Genomic DNA, 6,331 nt, shown 5'->3' on the forward strand with positions numbered 1-6,331 from the left:
ATAGATAGATAGATAGATAGATAGATAGATAGATAGATAGATAGATATACATATTTATCTCTTTAGGAAAAAAATTCATGAAGAAGTATCATTTAAAATGTGTGGGGACAACATCAGAGTAAAAGGAACTTGTGATTTAAGAAAATACAGAGGAAAAGTAAGATTGCATAGAAAGATAAGAATTAAGTACTTAGTGTTTATTTAACACTGCTCTAAATGCTGGGAATAAAAATAAGAAAGCAAAGATAGTCCCTATGCTCAAGGAGTTTCCATTCTAACACGGGAAGGCAACAGATAAAAGGGAATGTGATAGGCTCAGATTCTTAAAATCTAGCCACTAGGTCAGTAATGTTCAGTTTCCTTAGGAGTCTGGCCAATATCGCTGATGTTTGTCTTTGACTGAAAGAAGGCTTGGGTAGAATTCATTTGGGCAGAACTTCTGTGTCATGATTTCAGGGTCCCAGGACCCCTAAACCTCAACATTTTAGTGGTCAATACAGTGAAGCTGCCTAATCCTAAATTCTTCAGCCAATGCTGGAAAATATGTAAGCCTCCCCCACCCTTTCTTGACCTGCAGTTGGGGTCGCTCTCCAAGCACCAAGAAAGGCTTGGAGGTGCTTTGCAGGCAGGCAGTTATGAGGCTGTCTCACACTCGGCCTGATGCTCTCAGGCTCTTAGCCCACTGGTTTGGTTCAAGGCCACGGACTTCAGTACACTTTCTGCAGCATAGAGGACAAGGACGGATGACCTATCTGGAAGCATATGCCCAATTCTGTCAATTCTCTCAGGGCTAGGGAATTGGGGAAACTGCAGGTACTGTTTGACTCCCTGAGACTTACTTACTCCCTTCCTACTACACCCCTGAATCCTCCTTCATGGAGCTTACAGGGAAAAAATTACAGCAGCTAAAAACATCTTCGCAGATTCCGGAAGTTTTGTGATCGATCATTAAGGGGTTTTAAAACACCTCCTTACAGCCCTGGACACTCCCTTCTCTCACTTCCTTCCTTTGAGTCAAGAGGGTATTTGTTAATCCTCATAGGAGAAGAGAGTTTCACACCCCCACCCCCACCTCTGAATTTGTCCTCTATAGCATGGGCCCCACTGGCAATGGCCTTGGGGCCTGGGGCAACCTTTGCCAGGTTCAGCATATTCTGTTCAAGGTAAAGAAGTTAGCCTCTCAACTAGGGTAAGCAAATTCTTTTAAAGTTGCAGTCTTAACTGTTAATGATGAGATGTTGATTCTCTGTGTAAAGTAATTTGGAAACGCATTTAAGAAAACTGAAGTCTCTTGGTTGGTAATGGGTTTGTTTCAAGTTTCAAATTGCTGAGTTGTTTGTATCAGTGATGTCAAACAACTTTTCATAATTTGGTTACCACTAAAATAATTCAGCTATTGTTGGTTATTGTTTTAACATGTAAACTTGCCAAAAAAACTTGGTTGGGTTTTGTCTTGCTGAGAATTTGCAAATATATAGAAATTATCTTTAAACCATTGACTTTTTACACCAGAACAGATTTAAATTTGAGATGTAAGTCCTAGAATATATATATATTTGTCTTCAATTTTGCTTTGTTCTCACTTTGGCAAGTGGAAAATCTTTGATGGTAAGAATTCTCCCTCTCTATATCTATATATGGTTTCATAAGTGACAAGCACTTAGTCATTATAGATATGTAATGGAAAGTATCACATTACAATTAGCTTGCAAAGCTTCCTTTAAAATGCAAACTATTTTGCAAAGCTAAAGACATGTGCAAGTGACAGTACTGACAGATCTAATCCTGTCTCAAGAGTAAGGCACATTTGGCAGGCTGAGAAAGCTAGAAATACTTTTTTCAAATACCAAAAACATTGATGACATTGAGAATTTAAGATAATAGACAGTGTACTGTAGATTTTGAAGGGCAAGAACTGGGCTAGTAAAAGAGCCCAAAGTCCTCCATGAATTTGCCTTGGACTGCTACTATTGCCCTATTGAAAACCCAGCTAAGCCACCTTTACTGATATACTCAAGTAGATTTATAGTGAAGTTAAATTTTGTAATCTTACATTAATGAGTCATATATTTTCTAATATATACATATCAGGCATACTTATAAGGAGGTACTAAATTATATAAATACATATTCTATTAAACTAAACTCTCTGAGAGTATTCATTTCAGTTGGCATCCAACTCACTTTCTCCAATATATGAAAGGATATATAAATTATATAAGAGAATAATATCAACAAATCCTGTTGATATCTATCAAACAAAGTTGTATATTGTGAAAGACAGCAAAATTGAACTCTATAAGTCATTTTCTTATACAATATTGTAGCTTATTTTTTTTGTTTGTTTTTGCCAATGGTTGCAACTGAGTTGAAATATCTCACACAGTTAACTGCTTCAGTGTACATATGCTGTGTAGGCTGGCTCACAGCACAAAGATACAAAGAATCTGTGGATTCATTCTCGTGGCGAGGAACTACCAATGTGGAATTTCCATCAAAGAACATAATATGACTATAAATTGACAAGTGCTAATAAATTGCTTGAAGTACATAGAGGCCAAAGTACTTCTGAAGGGTCTTATAAGAAGTAAATGGTAGAGGTATCATTTGAACCAAGATTATAAATGACTATATGGCTAGGAAATGCTGATTTTATTTCATTTTAAAAAATTGTGTTTAGGGGGAGGGGCAATCCTGTCTAACAAGTTACACTCTCTGAATCTACAAAATGGGTGCAACAAGACTCAAATCATTTAACCTATTATTATGGTAGGAGGGAATAAATCTTTCTCACTTTTATTCTTTGCAAATAACTGGAAATGTTTTGTTATTTTGCTGGTCTCAAGGAATGTAAATTTTTTCTTTGTTCAGATGTTCAGATAGAGCATTATTGAAAGTTGCAATGCTTTTATTTTTTGCAGTTAGTAACTAGGAACAAGAGGATCTCACCAATCAGTCCTGTCTTCCTAAATTCACTACATTGCATCCCATATCATTGTTTTCTGTTGTTTCTGCTTTGCCAAATAGTTAAAATCGTGCTTTGTCCTTTGAGACCATATTTCATCCCACTTTCTGCAAATGGGCAAAGTGGAAAAAAGAGGTATTCTCAGCAATTTTCAAATTTAAAACTGTTCATGTCAATCCTCCACATGCCTTCTGCTTTAGGAAACTCTCCTTGGTGTTTTGGGGGCTTTGGAATTTATAGAAAAATCTCACTTATAAAATACTGACATACAATTAAGCCATGACTAGGTAAGAACAAACATCAGGATTATCAGCTATTATTAAGACACTATTATCAGTATATTAACTAGGTTCCTCAAAGTTTTTCCCTCTTAAATCAGACTGTTCTATCTCTAGAGCTTAAGGTGAATCTCTTATTATTAAGTAATAATGAAGGTGTTATAGACTACAGATGACCAGGTCAGTCTTAAACCTTGGGTTTAATGTTGGAACACAGTGACATTCTCAAGGCAATCTGACAGTTAACAAAAAGTTTACTGAGGATTTCCTGGGAGCCAGGAGGCAGAGTAAGAAGTAGACAGCTGTTCTTCTCACATTCTCATCCCTGAACACCCATAAAACAGCACCCCAAAACAGAACCTGGAATAGCAGAGTCAATAGAAAGATGGGGTGAAACATTATTTTGATCCAGGAGACTTAAAGGATTAGCAAATAAGGTCTGTATCACTCAGGTAAAAGGGGAGCACAGTCCAGGATGGAGGCATCCCAGCAAGCCTGCAGCTGGTTCCACCTCAACAAAGCTCTAGAGCCATGGATCAGGCAAAGACCAACATCAGGACTTCCCATGACATAGCACTGCCAGTAGAACCAGCAGATTCCAGTTCAGAAAACCACAACATGCTCTTGTGCAGCCCCAGGCAGTCAGGAGAGATTTAACAGTGGAACCTCCCCACATTTCAACACATCACCTGGTGGGCAGGCAACTTCCAGTCCCTGGACTTTCCTGAGCTTTGAGCCCCAGATGGGCAGGCATCCTCCAGCAGCAGACCTCCATGTGCTCCAGTACTATATGGGGGAAATGCAAAAAAAAACCCATATGACCTCAGCACACACTAGGTACCAGACACACTAGCATCCCAGCTTTGCACCAGGTAAGCTACAAGACCCCTACAGAGTCTAGCTGCCAGCACCTGCAGCCCCAGCACACAAAATCAATGACAAGGCCCCTGGACCCCAGAACAAGAAGCTTGGGACAATGCCCCCAGTGCTCCAGCAGGAGAGCTCAACTTTAAAAGCCACAAAATAAGCCAAAAAATTAGCAAGTAGCAAAAATGAACACTGACCATAGACTGATTCTATGGGGACAGGGAAGATTAAAACACAAACACAGAAGAGGTAAACATTGTCAATATACCCATATCTGAAAATACAGAGAGGAATACAAACTGGTCTCAAACCCAAAAAAGCCTTCTAGGAAGAGAAAAATGAGAAGGATTTTAAAAGTGAAATAAGAGAAGTAGAAGAAAAATTAGGAAAAAGGAAATGTCAACAGCTTGGAAATTGAAGGACAAAATTTTGACAGTACCAAACAATTCCTTAAAAAGTAGAACTGGCCAAATGGAAAAGTAGGTACAAAAGCTAACTGAAGGAAACAATTCAATAAAAACTGGAATTGGGCAAGTGGGAGCTAATGACTCTTATGAGACATCAAGAATCAGTCAAACAAAATCCAAAAAATGAAAAAAAAAATAGAAGAAAATGTAAAATATCTCATTGGGAAAACAACTAACCTGGAAAATAGATCCAGGAGAGATAATTTAACAATTATTGGTCTACCTAAAAGTCATCATCAAACAAAGAGATGGATAGCACCGTTCAGCAAATTATTAAGGAAAACTGCCCTTAAGTCCCAGAACCAAAGGGTAAAATAATCATTGAAAGAATCCACTGATCACCTCCTGAAAGAGACCCCAAAATAAAGACTCAAGGAATATCATAGCCAAATTCCAAGATTATCAGGTAAGGGAGAGAATAATGCATGCAGCAAGAAAGAAACAATTTAAATATCATGGAACCACAGTCAGGATTATGCAAGAATTAGCAGCTTCTACATTAAAGAATTACAGGGCCTAGAATATGATATTCCATAAAGCAAAGGAGATTAGGTTACAAAAAAGAATAAACTATCCAGCAAATTTGAGCATGATCTTTCAGGGAAAAAGATAGACATTCAGTGACATACGGGATTTTCAATAATCCTTGATTACAAAAAAACAGAACTGAACAGAAAAAAAAAACTATCTTCAATTATAAGATTCAAGAGAAGCATAAGAATGTAAACAGGAAAGAAAAAAAAAGATCATTCAATAAAATTAAACTGTTTACACCCCTACTCAGGGAGATGATAATTGTAACTCTTGAGAACTGTATCTTTATTGTGGCATTTGGAAGCGATATTCATAGACAGAGTATGTGGGTACAAGTTGACTTTGATGTGATGTTAAAAAATCTAATTAAGTGGTGGAAAGGGATTGTATTGAGAGAAGAGGAAATGGGGAGGCAAAATAGGGTAAATTGCCTCACAAGAAGAGATACAAAGACTTATTACTTTAGAGGGAAAGACGGGAGGGGGGTGAACATTGTTTGAAACTTACTCTGATTGGATTTGACTCAAAGAGGGAAAAAAAACATACATGTTCATTTGGTTATAGAAACATATCACACTCTAGAGGGAGGTAGGAGAAAAAAGGGAAAATCAAATGGAGGGGGCCAACTGAAGAGAGGGGAGTTTAAGGGAGGCAGTGGTCAGAAGCAAAATACTGGTGAGAAGGAAAAGGTTGAAAGGGGAGAGAAAAGTATAAATGGGAAGTGTGAATATAGGATGGAAAGACACAGTAATCATAACTGGGAATGTGAATGGGATGAACTTTCTGATAAAACAGAAGTGGGTAGCAGAATGGAATAAAAACCATATACCTATAATATGTTGCTTATAAGAACCATATTTGAAGCAGAGAGATACACACAGAGAAAGGTAAAAGGCTGGAGCAGAATATATTATGTGTCAACTAAAGTAAAAAAAAAACAGGGGTAGCAATCTTGATCTCTGACAAAGTGAAAAAATAGATCTAATTAAAAGAGATAAAGAAGGAAGCTACATTTTACTAAAAGGTATCATAGACAATGAAATAATAGCAATACTGAACATACAAGCACCACTAGTGATATATCACCCAAATTCTTAGAGAAGTTAAGTGAATTACAGAAAGAAATAGATGACAAAACTATATTAGTGGGGGACCTCAACCTCCCCCTCTCAGAGCTAGATAAATCTAAACATAAAATGAACAAGCAGGATGTTAATGAG

Source organism: Vombatus ursinus, unplaced genomic scaffold (assembly GCF_900497805.2).
Source record: "Vombatus ursinus unplaced genomic scaffold, bare-nosed wombat genome assembly UNPS02014805.1, whole genome shotgun sequence".
Classification (NCBI taxonomy): Eukaryota; Metazoa; Chordata; class Mammalia; order Diprotodontia; family Vombatidae; genus Vombatus; species Vombatus ursinus.